Below are 16,095 nucleotides of genomic sequence, written 5' to 3' on the forward strand. Positions count from 1 at the left end.
CTGTTGGGGGGGGACTTCAACGCGGTTCTCGATCCGGATTTGGATGTATCCGGCGAGATCACGGCCAGTAGATTAGCCAGGGCTTCGGCTCTTTCTAGCTGGACCAAGAGCCTTGGCCTCTGCGAGGTGTGGAGAACTTGGCACCCTAGGGATCGCCGGTACACCCACACGTCGGCCGCCCACCGGACGCAATCCAGAATTGATCTGGTATTCATGTCTGCTCTGGACCTCTCGAGTGTCACAGGGGCAGAGATACTCCCCCGGGGAGTCTCGGACCACGCACCAGTGCGGGTCCGACTGGGTGGAGCGGATCCCTCTAGACGCCCGGTATGGCGCCTAAACGCATGGTATTTACAAGACAAAGACTATACCCAAGAAATCAGAAATCAACTAACTCAATACTTCGATCTGAATCTGGGGTCGGTCCGCTCCCCGGGAACATTATGGGCCGCCTGTAAGGCTACCCTCAGAGGGCATGCCAAGTACCTTCTCCGTACCCGCGAGCGGGACAGGAACTCCCAGATCTCTGACCTGGAGGCGAGGGCCCTGAGACTGGAACGCCAACAAACGACTTCTTCGTCTGCCGCTGCCCTGAGACAGCTGACTATGGTTAGAGAAGAAATTAAACACATAATGCTAGATTCGGCCAGGTGCATTTGGAGAGCTTCAGTGGCCCGTATATATGGCTGGGGGGACAAAAATGGGAAGCTCCTACATTGGCTGGCCGCGCGTCCTCTGGCCAACAGAGTTATACCTGAGATTTTGGAGCCCTCGGGCGCCCTCTCTAGGACACCAGCTGAAATCGCACAAAGTTTTGCGTCCTACTATGCCCACCTCTATGCAATGCACCCCGCCCCGCCATTGAGAAAGAGACTCCCCTCCTGAATGAGATCACTCTCCCCAGGATCTCCCTGGAGGCAAGAGACAGGCTGGATGAAACTATTAGCCTTGCAGAGATCACCAGTGCAATTTCCAGCCTGGCATCGGGCAAGACCCCCGGCCCTGACGGACTCCCGGCAGACCTATATAGCAAATGCAGTGATATACTGGGTCCCCACTTACTCAACATGTATGGGGAAGCCGAGAAACTAGGCCGATTTCCCACCGAGATTGACCAGGCGACAATAGTAGTGATCCCCAAAACTCAGCCCCCATCGAGACATTGTTCGGCATACCGACCCATCTCACTTCTAAACATTGAGATCAAAGTGCTTTCCTCGACCCTGGCCTCTAGACTGAAAGAGATAATGCCTACACTAGTGCACCCTGACCAGTGTGGCTTTATGCCCACTCGTAGCACCAGGCACTGCATTAGGCGGTTGCATCTGGCTCTGGCACATCGCAATACTCTGTTGCACGCACACTTGGCATTACTCCTGCTGGACTTTGAAAAAGCCTTTGACACAGTGGATTGGTCCTACCTTGAACTGGTCTTGCAGAAAAATGGGCTCGGTCCCAGATTCCGAGGCCTGGTGAGACTCCTGTACTCCAAACCGACAGCTCGAGTCCGGGTGAATGGAGTGGTCTCTGACCCATTTCCTATTGGCCGCGGAACCCAGCAGGGTTGCCCGCTATCCCCGTTGCTCTTCGCATTAATGATATAGCCTCTTGCGATACTTCTGCGAGGAGATCCCCTGATCGAGGGCTGGTCCTGGCCTGCCTGTGCAGAAGACCGTGTGGTGCTATACGCAGACGATGTCCTCCTATATCTATCCAACCCGGCTAAAAGTGGCCCCCGCGTGCTAGAGATCCTGGGCCTCTTCGCGGAAGCCTCAGGGCTGATCCTGAACCCCGCCAAGTCCCTACTGGTCCCCCTACACCGCTCCGGGGATTGTGTGGACTGGCAGCGAAATATTCCAGTACGAAGAAATAGCTTCAAATACCTGGGAATATATATTTCACTTCTCCCTGAGTTGACATGGGAACTTAACATTACACCGTTAACCAGAAAAATCAGAAGTGATCTCCTACACTGGAGGACACTCCCCCTTAACCTGCTCGGTAGAATCGCGCTCTACAAGATGATGATCCTTCCTAGGCTCCTCTACCTCCTGCAAAATTTTCCCCATCCCATCCCTAGGAAATGGTTTGGGGAAATGGACTCATTGGTGCGCCAATTTATATGGAGCGGAGCCCGCCCACGGTTAGCGCTCAAAACCTGCCAGAGGGATGTATATGATGGAGGTTTGGGCATGTCCAATATCCACTCCTACCACCTCGCGACACAAGTACTTGTGATTAATGACTGGATGGGGGGTGGGTGGACAGACCCGGCGTACCGACTGGAGCTCCAAACGATGGGTTACCCACGGATTTTGGACACCCTCTATGGAGGTCCGATCTCTCGAGACGTCCCAGATGTGACCAGGGTGGTTCTACAGGGATGGCGGACGGCTCAAAAGTCGACGGGGTGGTGGGGACGACTTACCCAACAGACCCCACTGTGGCATGGGAGGCAATTGGTGGAGGTGGCGGGCCTGAAGGGGTTTCGGAACTGGGACAACATAGGCATCTCCACACTAGGCGATGTCTGGAACGGGTCACACATACGGTCCTTTGAAGATCTCCAGAAAAACTTTTCATTAAACAAGACACAGTTCCACAGATACCTCCAGCTCCAACATGCCTTATCAGTACACATCCGAGAGGGAGAAAACATACCTGAATGCAGCCTCATGGAGGCCAAGGCATTGATGGGGAGCCTAGGTAGGGGAGGTGTTTCCCAGATATATCGCACCCTGGTCTCCCGGGCCCTGGCGATCGCCACCCGTTTCAGATTGATACAAACTTACTTTTTGCACACAGCATACCTCACACCCGACAAACTACACAGAGCGGGCCTCCGCCCCAACGCGGAGTGCCCCCGCTGCAGAAACCTTACAGCTGACTTCTTCCACATGGTGTGGACCTGCCTGGCCATGGTAGCCTATTGGGGAGGGGTCCTGGGGGAGATTTCTGAGGTGTTGCAGGAGAATATAGAGAGAGAGCCTCTACCCCTCCTCCTTGGGATCATGGGTGACATCGAGCTAAGGAGACCAGATCGAATTTTCCTTGGGGTGGCGTGCTTAGTGGCTAAGAGGGATATAGTGGCAAACTGGAAGGCCAAGATTGCCCCATCAATGGCTAAATGGAGACAGGGAGTGGATTGGTGTGCGCAGAGTGAAAAACTTGTATATGAGGCTAGAGGATGTCCGAATAAATATAATAGGATATGGGGGAAATGGGAGGCCGCACTAGGCTCCTGAATACTGTTATCTCTAATATTAGTGCTATCTGGGATCACAGGTTCGACCAATGTTGGATGCCCGTTGGCATCGTGTTATGACGTTTGTATCATGGTTTTTCTTTCTTTTGCAAAAATCAATAAAAATTCTTTATCAAAAAAGAAATGGTGTCTTTGGTTGGCAGTCAGGTTAACCCCTGTCCAAGCAAGAACCCTCACTCTAGTTGGGGTAAGTCACACACAATCCAAAGTATCCTGTGCCCACCCTCTGGTAGCTTGGACTGAGCAGTCAGGCCTAACTTAGAAGGCAAAGTATTTGTGTAATAAATCATGCAATAACACAGTAAAACACCACAAAAATACACCACACAGTGTTTAGAAAAATATATAATATTTATCTGGTAAGATGCAGGTCAAAACGATCAAGATTCAATAAGCATATGTTGAAATATCACTATAAAAATGATATAAAGTGTCATTAGTCTTTAAAAAGCAACAAGTGTCTCTTGCAAGCACAAAGTACATGGTTTGCATTCAAATTCCCCACAAGAGACCGCAGAGGAGGAGATGCATGGAAAACGGGGAAGTGTGCGTTGATTTTTCCAGTGCACACAGACGATGCATCGTGGAGTATTCATGCAGGCTTTGCATTGATTTCCGGTGCGTAAACTGGGATCCTCTTTGGTGCAGGGTTTTTGGATACCCCAGGGATGATGCGTTGTAATCCTGGGCATGCAGGACGAAGTCACAGGGGCTGCGTCGATCCGGTGGGCATTGCCTGGAAATTTCTGCTGCCCTGCAGGCGCTGCGTCAAATCCTCTCAGGAAGTCAGGCTGTGTCGTTAAGGCTCGGCCTTGCATCGATCCAGTGGGCCGTGCATCGAATTTACGGTTGCAATGCTAGATCTGCATTGTTCTCCTCTTCGGTAAGTCGGGCTGCGTCGATCTGGTTCGGCGTGCAGTTTATTTTCTCACCGCAATGCAGGTTGTGCGTCTTTTCTTGCAGGCTGTGCATCGATTTTCACTGCACAAGGAGTTCTTTTGCAGAAATGAAGTCTTTTTGGTCCTGAGACTTCAGGAAACAGGAGGCAAGCTCTATCCAAGCCCTTGGAGAGCACTTCTCAACACAGCCAGAAGACAGCAAGGCAGCAGGGCAACAGCAGGGCAGCAGTCCTTTGCAGAAAAGCAGTCAGTTGAGTTCTTTGGGCAGCCAGGCAGTTTTCTTGGCAGGTTGCAGGTTCTGGTTCAGGGATTCTTCACCAGTGTTATCTTGTCCAAAGGTGTCTGAGTTGGTAGGGTCCGAAACCCTGCCTAAATACCCAAATGTGCCTTTGAAGTGGGCGAGACTTCAAAGAGTGGCTTAGAAGTGCACAAGGTCGCCTTTCAGTTCCATCCTGTCTGCCAGGGTCCCAGTAAGGGGTGTGGCAGTCCTTTCTGTGAGGGCAGGCTACTGTCCTTTGACATGTAAGTGCCAGGCCCTCCACCCTCCCAGCCATGAAATACCCATTCAATATGCAGATGGGTGCAAGTGTGGCTGAGCATCCTGTGTTTGGGGTTTCTCTGAGTGGAATGCACAAGGGAGCTGTCAACTAACCCAGCCAGATGTGGATTGCAAGGCACAGAAGGATTTAAGTGCAGATAAAGGCTCACTTTCTAAAAGTGGTATTTCTAAAATTGGTCGTACCACTCCTTCATCACCTCTTGACTGGCCTCAAGTTTACTCATGGCCTGTTTCTAGAAACGCTGGTTGCGGAGGGCCAGCATGTCACTGACCACATCCTGGGTAGGTTTCTTGGGAGTTTTCTCCGATCCCTCCTTGACTATGCTTAATGGTCCCCTGACAGGGTAACCATAGAGAAGTTCAAAGGGGCTGAACCCCACCCCTTTCTGGGGCATCTCTCTATAAGCAAAGAGAAGGCATGGCAAGAGGACATGCCACACACCTCATGGCCTCAGGTAGACCAGTAATCATGACCTTTAGGGTCTTGTTGAATCACTCAACAAGCCCATTGGTTTGAGGATGGTAAGGGGTGGTAAACCGGTAGGTTACCCCACACTCATCCCACATGGACTTCATGCACGCTGACATAAAGTTTGTGCCTCTGTCAGAAATATCCTCCTTAGGGAACCACACACAGGTAAATATTCCCATCAGAGCTCTGGTCACCACCGGTGCAGTCACTGTCCTTAGAGGGATTGCCTCTGGATAGCGGTGGCATGGTTCACCAAAACCAAGATAAACCTGTTGCCTAAGGCAGTTTTGGGGTCCAAGGGACCAATGACGTTGATGCCCACCCTTTCAAAGGGGGTGCCAATGACGGGGAGTGGGGTCAGGGGAGCCTTAAGCCTTTTCCCTGTCTTCCCACTAACCTGGCAGGTTGGGCAGGCCCTACAGAAATTATCTGAGGCTACCCGCATTCTAGGCCAATGGAAGTGGGTGACAAGCCTGGCAAAGGTCTTGACTTGTCCCAGATGTCCTTCAAGTAGGATGTCGTGAGCCAGACCCAGTAGGAAAGCCTGCTAACACTGGGGGACCACCAGCACACGTGCTGCCCCAGTGGCCAGTACCTTAGGCTCACTGTATAGGAGATCATTCTCCCAATATATGTGGTGATTGCCAGAGGCTTCACCTGCTGTTTGGGCTGAGGCCAATGCTATACTTCCTGGCCACAGGTTAATCTCAGAGTAATGTCACATTAATAGTAGGGATGTTTCAGCCAATGTTCAGTCTAGTGTTGAAGGATGTACTGTGTGCATTGTTGAAACACCTGGATAGCTACATGAGGTTCCCCCAAAGAATGGATTTGGGATTTGTGAAGGCAGACTTTTATGAGATGGGACACATTCCTCATGTGGTAGGAGCCATTGATGGCAACCACATAGCCCTGGTCCCTCCCAGTGCCAATGAATAGGTGTATAGGAACAGGAAGAACTACCACTCAACGTACAGGTGGTGTGTCTGGTAGATCAGTACATCTCACAAGTCACAGCCAAGTTTCCTGGATCAGTGCATGACTCCTACATAATGTGAACAGCAATGTCCCACATCTGATGGCAAGACTACAGACAGGGAGGGCCTGGCTACTTGGTAAGTAAGCATTGTAGTGTGTGTTTCAGTGTTATGTCACCTATCATCACAATATCGCCAGTCGCAGCACCTATTTATAAAATGTTATACCCTTGTGTTCACAGGTGACTGTGGCTATCCAAACCTTCTTTGGCCGTTGACACCAGCCGTGCCAGGGGAACTCCATTTCAATGAGGCCCGTGGAAGGAAAAGGCGTGTAATCAAGTGAACATTTGGGTTTCTGAAGACAAGATTCAGGTACCTGGACCTAGCTGGAGGTGCTGTCCTCTACTCACCCCACAAGGTATGCCAAATAATCTTTGCCTGCTGCATACTACACAATCTAGCTCTAAGACGTCAGATACCATTGATAGCAGATGAGGGTGAGGCAGCTGGACCAGTGGCTGGAAATGCTGGTATGGCAAGTGATGAAGAGCCACAGGAAGAAGGAGCCGCTGACTCTAGGACAGAGCTTATCAATCTGTACTTCCACTGACATACGGGTATGTGAAGTGGACCTTTACAAGTGTTGATTGTGCATATTTTGAAGTGGATGGCTGGGCTGCTATTACACCTCCTGACTTGACTCATCAGTGGGAGAGTAATGAGCTCCAATGCCTATGTGTGAGTTGTGGAGGTAGATGAATAGATTGTAAGGTGTACAGTAATAGAGGGTCAGCTCAAACATGTATTGTAACATCTGATCCTAACATACACTTCTGTAATGGACTAATCATTATTGATGTATGATTCTTGCATTCTCCTATTCTCTTTTCCTTCCAATCACTGAAACTTCAATTTAGTCATAGGTTCTGGAACCTATGGCTTGTGGTATTCATTGTCAGTAGCTAATGGTAATAGATGACAGACATGGGAGGTGTACATGACAGATAGCTGGTAAAATGTATTTAGTTACAGTGGGATTGAAACTTGTTTGTACTCCCCTCATACAAGTGGGATTGTGAGGCCCAGTCCTTTCCTATTATCAGTGGGGCTTGGGGGATGTGAAATTGTTTATTACATGTCAGTTGAAGCTTGTGGCCCATGTGTGAAGATCGAATCATGGCCTCTGGCTACACAGTGGATGGAGTACCTTGTGATGACCATGGGGTCCAGTTGTGTTTATATTCTGATGTTGCTTACCAAGGTATAGATAACAATATAGTGACAAATGTGATTAAAGATCCTACATGTATAGGTCCTATGTTAGTGTATGGTTAATGTACTGGGTCCTCATTGGTGTCATATGTGTGTTCCATGGGACATGGGATCATGCAGCTATGTTATGTGTATACAAAGAGTCTGTACCTAGTGATATATAGGTCCAGTCTGGGTGCCCCTGCTTTGTAAGTGGGTTACCATGGGCATGGCTTATGTAGCCTATATTTATGCATTGTGTGCCACCATACCTTCCATCCTTATAGCACTCTCTGTGAAGCTTTATTTCCAGATTGGAATACTGACTATGCCATGGTGTTGGCCTGGATTGCAACCTCTGTGACAACTGTCCTGTGACATTTCTGTTGTAATATGTCTCATGCTGAAGGAGCCTCCATCTAATGAACATTACACTGGCCATTTGATACAGGGGGGGGGCTTGACCTGACCACAGTTGGCAAGCATGGCAATTGTTGATGTATTGTAGAATACACATATACAGTAACTGTTTTCAATTGTGATTTATTGTGCATATCAGGATACTAAGGGTCAAAATAAAAGTGCTTAAATAAATAGGATGATGAGTTACATCATGGTAGATGGATTCATCAGAGTAGCAGCTACATCAGTTGGTTACACGGGTCAAGTGACCTTGTATCAGGGAAAAATGGAGTTGTGTCTCAGAACAGTCTACAGGGTCTCTCAGTGGAATACAAGGGTGACATATCAGGAGAGGTTTACTTCCTGGCAGTGGGTTTGGTCTTGGCATCTGCTCAAGATGGATGTCTGGGTGGACTTCCACATTTGCGGGTGGAAGGGGGTTCCTCAGCTACAGAGGGAGGGGTGTCTAAGACATTTGGGCCCTCATAACAACCCTGGCGGTAAATCCCGCTTACCGCCCTGCCGACGGCCGCCAACATACTGTGTCCGCGGTGGAAATCCGCAACGGGTATTATGACCCGCACTGAGAATTCCGCCACTATAAAGACACCCACACAAGTCCACCACACCGGAGGTCAGTGATAAGCTGGCAATAGCAAAACACACACCGTTACGCCAACAGAAATAGTGTTTATGCTCTCTCTGCTTTTAAAATTGTCACTGCAGGCTAGTGACTAATTTTACCAATTCTGATTGGCACACTGGAACACCCTTATAATTCCCTAGTATATGGTACGTAGGTACCCAGGGTATTGGGGTTCCAGGAGATCCCTATGGGCTGCAGCATTTCTTTTGCCGCCCATAGGGAGCTCAGACAATTCTTACACAGGACTGCCACTGCAGCCTGAGTTAAATAACGTCCATGTTATCTCACGGCCATTTTACAATGCACTTAAGTAACTTATAAGTCACCTATATGTCTAACCCTCACTTAGTGAAGGTTAGGTGCAAAGTTACTTAGTGTGAGGGCACCCTGGCACTAGCCAAGGTGCCCCCACATTGCTCAGGCCAATTTCCCCGGACTTTGTGAGTGCAGGGACACCAAATACACGCGTGCACTACATATAGGTCAATACCTATATGTAGCATCACCATGGTAACTCCGAACATGGCCATGTAACATGTCTAGGACCGTGGAATTGTCACCCCAATACCATTCTGGTATTGGGGGGGACAATTCCATGCATCCCCGGGTTTCCAGCATAGAGCCCGGGTACTGCCAAACTAACTTTCCGGGGTTCTCTCTGCAGCTACCGCTGCTGCCAACCCTCAGACAGGTTTCTGCCCCCCTGGGGCCTGGGCAGCCCAATCCCAGGAAGGCAGAACAAAGGATTTCCTCTGAGAGAGGGTGTTACACCCGCTCCCTTTGGAAATAGGTGTGAAGGGCCTGGGAGGAGTAGCCACTCCTGGCCTCTGGAAATGCTTTGAAGGGCACAGATGGTGCCCTCCTTGAATAAGCCAGTCTACACCGGTTCAGGGATCCCCCCAGCCCTGCTCTGGCGCGAAACTGGACAAAGGAAAGGGGAGTGACCACTCCCCTGACCAGCACCTCCCAGGGGAGGTGCCCAGAGCTCCTTCAGTGTGTCCCAGACCCCTGCCATCTTGGATGCAGAGTGAGGGCACAATGGACAGCTCTGAGTGGCCAGTGCCAGCAGGGGATGTCAGAGACCCCTCCTGATAGGTGCTTACCTTTCTCTGTAGCCAATCCTCCTCTGAGGGCTATTTAGGGTCTCTGCTGTGGGTATCTCATCAGATAAGAATGCAAGAGCTCACCAGAGTTCCTCTGCACTTCCCTCTTCCACTTCTGCCAAGGATTGACCGCTGACTGCTCCAGGACACCTGCAAAACTGCAACAAAGTAGCAAGAAGACTACCAGCAACATTGTAGCACCTCATCCTGCCAGCTTTCTCGACTGTTTCCTGGTGGTGCATGTTCTGAGGGCTGTCTGCCTTCACCCTGCACTGGATGCCAAGAAAAAATATCCCGTGGGTCGATGGACTCTTCCCCTGCCAATACAGGCACCAAACTTCTCCATCACCGGTTCTCTGGGTCCCCTCTCATCCTGACGAGCATGGTCCCTGGAACATAGGAGCTGGGTCCAAGTGTCCCAGACAGTCCAGTGGCCCTTCTGTCCAAAATTGGTGGAGGTAAGTCCTTGCCTCCCCACGCCAGGCATTAATCATGTGTACTGCATGAACTGCAGCTGCTAGGGCTCCTGTGCACTTCTGCAAGACTTCCTTCGTGCACAGCCTGGCCCAGGTCCCCAGCAATCTGTTCTGCTTTGCCCAACTTGCTGAGTTGGACTCCGACTTCGTGGGACCCTCTTTTGTTGTGCTGAGTCGACCATCATGCTCATATCTTCTGAATGCCTGCTCAGGTGCTTCTGCATGTGCTGCTTGCTTTCTGTGTGGGCTCTCCGTGTTGCTGAGCGCCCCCTCTGTCTTATCCTCCAAGGGGCGACCTCCTAGTCCTTCCTGGGCTCTGGCAGCACGCAAAACCTTCAACCGCGACTCTTGCAGCTAGCAAGGCTTGTTTGTGGTCTTTCTGCGTGGGAACAACTCTGCAACCTCCAACACACCATAGGACATCTTCTGAACAAAGGAGAAGTTCCTGGCACCTTCCTATGTTGCAGAATCTTCAGCTTCTTCCACCCAGAGGCAGCCCTTTTGCACCTTCATCCGGGGATTAGTGGGCTCCTGCCCCCCCCCCGGACACTTGCGTGACTCTTGGACTTGGTCCCCTTCCTTTACAGGTCCTCAGGTCCAGGAATCCGTCTTCAGTGCTTTGCAGTCACTTGTTGTCTTTACAGAATCCCCTATCTCAACTTTACTGTCTTTCTGGGGTAGTAGGGTAACTTTAATCCTACTTTTTAGGGTCCTGGGGTGGGGTATCTTGGACACCCTTAGTGTTTTCTTACACTCCCAGCGACCCTCTACACACTACACTAGGCCTGGGGTCCATTTATGGTTTGCATTCCACTTTTGCAGTATATGGTTTGTGTTGGCCCTAGGCCTATTGTCTCCTATTGCATTCTATTGTGTCCTACAGTGTTTGCACTACTTTTCTAACTGTTTACTTACCTGATTTAGGTTTGTGTGTATATTTTGTGTATTTTACTTACCTCCTAAGGGAGTATATCCTCTGCGATACTTTTGGCATATTGTCACTGAAATAAAGTACCTTTGTTTTTAGTAACTCTGAGTATTGTGTTTTATTGTGATATAGTGATAAGTGATATAAGTGGTATAGTAGGAGCTTTGCATGTCTCCTAGTTCAGCCTAAGCTGCTCTGCTATAGCTACCTCTATCAGACTAAGCTGCTAGAACACCTCTAATCTACTAATAAGGGAAAACTGGACCTGGCACAAGGTGTAAGTACCACAAGGTACCCACTATAAGCCAGGCCAGCCTCCTACAGTGACTGCCAGTGAGGTGCGTGTAGTGATAGGCGTGATGGTGATGGAGGTAGTGGGTGAGGATGTAGTGCATGAAGGTGTGAGTGGAGATGCTACTGGAAGGGAGGTAGACGAGGAGGAGGAGGGGGACACAGTGGAGGCAGTGGATGTTGGTGTGTCTGCATCTGGATGGTGCTTATGTGAGTGCCTTTGGAATGAAGTGTGGTGATTGTGTTTTCCTGAGCCACTTCTGTGTGTTGATTTGGGTGCATGCTGGTCTAAAGGTGTGCTTGGGATAGGCTGGGGTTGAGGGAATTGGGACTGGGTAGAGGAAGTTGGATGGGGGAGCCTAGAGAAAGGGACACTGGCTGCCATTAGTGAGTTGGCCAGGGCCTGAAATTATCTCTATTGGGCCACCACGCCAGGAATGCATTTGTTTGTTGCAAATTCCCTTCCAGCCCCTGGATGGCATTCAGTATGTTTGACAGCCCAACAGAGATGGATCTCAGGAGATCACTAGCCTCCTCACTGGGGCGAAGGAGATGCCCACCCTCCTGGGTGAGCGGGCACGAGAAACATGCTAAAGGGCTGCTGGGAGGGCGGTGCTGGTATGGGGGTGGCGGCTGTACCTGAAGTTGGGGTCAGCACAGAGGTGTCCGCCACCGCCAGGGAGCCTCCATCTGAGGAGGTGTCGCTGTCAGAACTGTCCCCCTCCAGTCTCCGCTGTGGTGCTCCCCTCGCCCCCCCTCCCACTGGTGCCCTCACCATTGGTGGATTCGGCCTCATGGGCCATGTGGGACGCAGCTCCCTTTGTCACCGGTGCCTCTGCTCCTCTGCCAGATGATGCTAATGCACACAAGGACAGGGTAACAAAACAAAAAGGGGGGTAGACAGAGGATACACTTGGTCAATGCCAGCAACAACACCACCGTTGTCATACACAACACACAGGGAACAGCCCTATGCACTATGCCATGCACTCCCAGTTACAATGCTAGTTACCAGGCCATGGGGTACAATGCCTAACGCCAATAGCAGCACACCAGAAAACCACAGGACCCTGCCCAGTAGTAGATGGCCACTAGAAATTTTGGGGTTGGAGTGCATCTGATCCTGCCCATCATGGAACCTACCCTGCCATTTCGTCCTGGCCTTGGGCCACCCCCACCCAGATAACACCTCAACACGTGCAATTTCATGATTCTGAAACTGTACTCACCCCCATGTGGCTGCTGTGATGCCTTCAAGTGCCCATCCAACTCCGGATAGGCCACCACAAGGATGTGGAAAATCCGGGGGGTCAGGGTACGACGGGCACCCTTTCCTAGTTGGGAGGCCATCCCCAGCTGGTCCTCCGCCGTCTTCCTTGCCCAGCGGCGCAGGTCCTCCCATCATTTGTGACAGTGGGTGCTCCGCCTGTCAAAGACCCCCAGGGTCCGTACCTCCTTGGCGATGGCACGCCAAATGCCCTTCTTCTGATGGGTGCTGACCTGCAGAAAAAGATACATAAGAAAAGGTATTAGTCGTACCGTCCGGCATGTTACACTCATGGCCCACCATATCCCTCCCATCCCCTTACGCACAGACATTGCCCACCATACATGCAGCACTCTGCCCAGGACGCCGCAGCCACCCCCCCACACGAGGCTCACACACACACACAGCACTCTATACATTCATGCCCCATGCATCGTGCTCACAGTGTACTCATGGTCTGGAGGACCATAAAGTAAACAGCACTGGGGTAGTCTCTCCAACTCCTCTGAAGTGAAGGCAGGGGCCCTTTTCCCAGACACTCGTGCCATGGTCGCTTCCAGACACAGGTCACAGCAGCACTTGCAGTGTACGTCCTCTCCTATTGAAGGTCAGGTAGCAAGTGAGTGATCAGATAGAAAATGGCGGTCACGTCCACAGAGGTGTGTACAGTCATCGCCGGCATACATCACCATTGGCTCCTGGAACGCATAGGCCCCAATGATAACCAATGAGGTGTTGCCCGGCGGTCATCGACCGCCTCCCGCAATGGCGTACAACGTCAGAGGAATGACCTCATTTCCACTTGTCCCTCCTCACAGGTCAGTCGGCCGCCATTTCAGGGAGGAACAGGCCATGGCACGTAGCTGCATCACAGCAGACATAGGCACATCAAGGGACACACATGTTCACATACTGTTTCTTTAACAAAATGCAAGGCATTTTACTCTAAGGATATCTTTGAATATGATCAGCAGCTCACCGTTTTTCACCCTAGAGTTCAACCGCTGAGGATGAATAGGAGATGGAGACATACCCCCATGTACAGACCCCTGGTGGACCTGGTGACAATGGAGGACAGGCACATTATCCTAACCTACAGACTTGATAGGGCCACAATCCAAGAGCTGTGTGCCCAATTGAAGCCAGACCTGATCTCAGCTATCCGCCACCCCGCTGGTATCTTCATTCTTGTACAGGTCATGTCAGTGCTCCATTTCTTGGCAAGTAGGTCCTTCCAAGCGACAGTGGCCATGGCAGCAGGGATGTCACAGCCTATGTTCTCAAACGTGCTGACCAGAGTGTTGTCAGCCCTGATGAAACACATGCGCAGCTATATCATATTCCCAGAGGTGGAGGATTTGGCCACAGTGAAGGCTGACTTTATGCACTGGGACATATCCCCAACATCATAGGTGCTATTGATGCTATTGATGGTACACTTATTTCCTTTGTCCCCCCCGGAGAAATGAACAGGTGTTCAGAAATCGAAAGAGCTTTCACTTTCTGAATGTGTAGATAGGTTACCTGGAGGACCAGTACATCTCCCATGTCAATGCAAAGTATCCTGGGTCTGTGCATGATGTCTGATTACCCCAACCTCTCATGGCTACTGACCCTAGTGAGGAATGCCAGGCCAAGGGCAGAGGAACGTCACAATGAGGCACATGGGGGAACAAGGAGGATCATTGAGCACACCTTTGGCCTCCTGAAGGCCAGATTCTGGTGCCTCCATCTGACAGGTGAATCCCTGTGCTACTCACCCAAGAAGTTGTGCCAAATCATCGTTGCATGTTGCATGTTGCACAACCTGGCCTTGAGACGCCAGGTGCCTTTTCTGAAGGAGGATGAGGCTGGAGATGGTTGTGTGGCAGCGGTGGAGCCTGTGGACAGTGATGAAGAGGAGGCAGAGAAAGAGGATGTGGACGACAGAACAACTATAATTCAACGGTACTTTCAGTGACACACAGGTAACACACTGTAACTTCACCTTCCATTGCAGTTTTGCGTTGAACATTGTACATAGCAGCCTGATTTTCCAAATTCTATGGCCACTTACTGTACCCTCTGGCATCTCAATTTTCAGATATCTGTGCCCCACTCTGGCTCCTGGTGTGTTTACTGCTGCCCACTACAGGCCATACCTATGTATACATAACTGTACAGTTGAATTGCAATATTTACAGCTTGTTCAACTAATACATATTTCAATCACTTGACAGACTCCATACTTGTATTTGTTCCAAGGGTGTTTATTTATGTGCTAATAAGTGGAGAGGGTATTGCAATGGGTTGGGTTGCTGATGGAGGAAAGTCCAGGATAGAGTACAGTCTATTGGTATCACAGGTGCTTTGTCCAAGGGGTCATAGGAAGTGGAGTAATGGCAGTTCAAGGTGGTCAGGGTTATACCGTTGGACAGAAGGGTGACAATCAGGAGAGTCTTATTTCCTGGCGGAGGTCTTGGCAATGTTCTTTGTCTTGTGCCTGGATCACAGGGACTTTTTGCGTGGTGGTTTTCCTTCTGCAGGGGGAGGGGTGCTGGTGGCCTGTTGTTCCTGTGGCGGGGCCTCCTGTCCACTAGCGTCAGCGGAGGTGGAGGGCTGTTCATCTGTGTGGCTAGTGTCAGGGGCCGGTTGGAGTGCCACTGACTCCCTCATGGTGTTGGCCATGTCTGCCAGCACCCCTGCAATGGTGACCAGGGTGGTGTTAATGGACTTCAAGTCCTCCCTGATCCCCAGGTACTGTTCCTCCTGCAGCCGCTGGGTCTCCTGAAACTTGGCCAGTACCGTGCCAATGGTCTCCTGGTAATGGTGGTATGCTCCCATGATGGAGAGTGCCTTGTGGGGAGTGGGTTCCCTGGGCATGTCCTCCCCCTGTCGCACAGCAGTCCTCCCAGTTTCCCTGTTGTCCTGTGCCTCTGTCCCATGAACCGTGTGCCCACTGCCACAGACCCCAGGTCCCTGATTGTCTTGGGTTAGTGGGTTTGCCTGGGGTCCCTGTAGAGGTGGACACACTGCTGTTTGACGTGTCCTAGGGACAGTGGCATGGGCCCGCTGGGTGAATGCTGTGGTGGTGTTTCCTCAGTGGTGGTTTGTGACTGTGGCAGGGGAACCGACTGTCCAGAGGTCCCTGATGGGACGGGCTGGTCATCTTCACAGAGGTAAAAAGGCAAAATAGTGCAATGTCCTATAGTAGTCTGATATGAGAGGAGCAGTGCCAGTCTTTTACCTATGTCTCACTGGAAGTATTGCATGATGATGTTGTTTCGGTTGTCAATATCTTCTTCTTCTGCCTCCTCTTCCTCACTGTCCACAGGCTCCACAGCTGCCACAAGACCAACCTCCTGCAGAAAAGGCACCTGGCATCGCAAAGCCAGGTTGTGCAACATATAGCATGCCACAATGATCTGGCACACCTTCTTCGGTGAGTAGTATAGGGAGCCACCTGTCAGATGGAGGCACTGGAACCTGGCCTTCAGGAGGCCGAAGGTCCACTCTATAATCCTGCTTGTACGCCCATGTGCCTCATTGTAGTGTTCCTCTGCCCTTGTCCTGGGAT

The 16,095-nt window shown here is 50.8% G+C and overlaps 1 long non-coding RNA gene across 2 annotated transcripts in view; it reads left to right on the forward strand.

Annotated features, from left to right (window-relative positions):
* The window catches only part of LOC138266589 (uncharacterized), a 159,077-nt gene extending 152,328 nt beyond the window's left edge, over positions 1-6,749 (forward strand). For both annotated transcript variants that reach the window (XR_011199560.1, XR_011199559.1), the window contains exon 4: positions 6,415-6,749. This is a non-coding gene — a long non-coding RNA (uncharacterized lncRNA). The remainder of the gene's footprint in view (positions 1-6,414) is intronic.
* The last annotated feature ends 9,346 nt before the right edge of the window (positions 6,750-16,095 follow it).

The sequence above is a fragment of the Pleurodeles waltl genome, chromosome 11 (genome assembly GCF_031143425.1).
Source record: "Pleurodeles waltl isolate 20211129_DDA chromosome 11, aPleWal1.hap1.20221129, whole genome shotgun sequence".
NCBI classification, from domain to species: Eukaryota; Metazoa; Chordata; class Amphibia; order Caudata; family Salamandridae; genus Pleurodeles; species Pleurodeles waltl.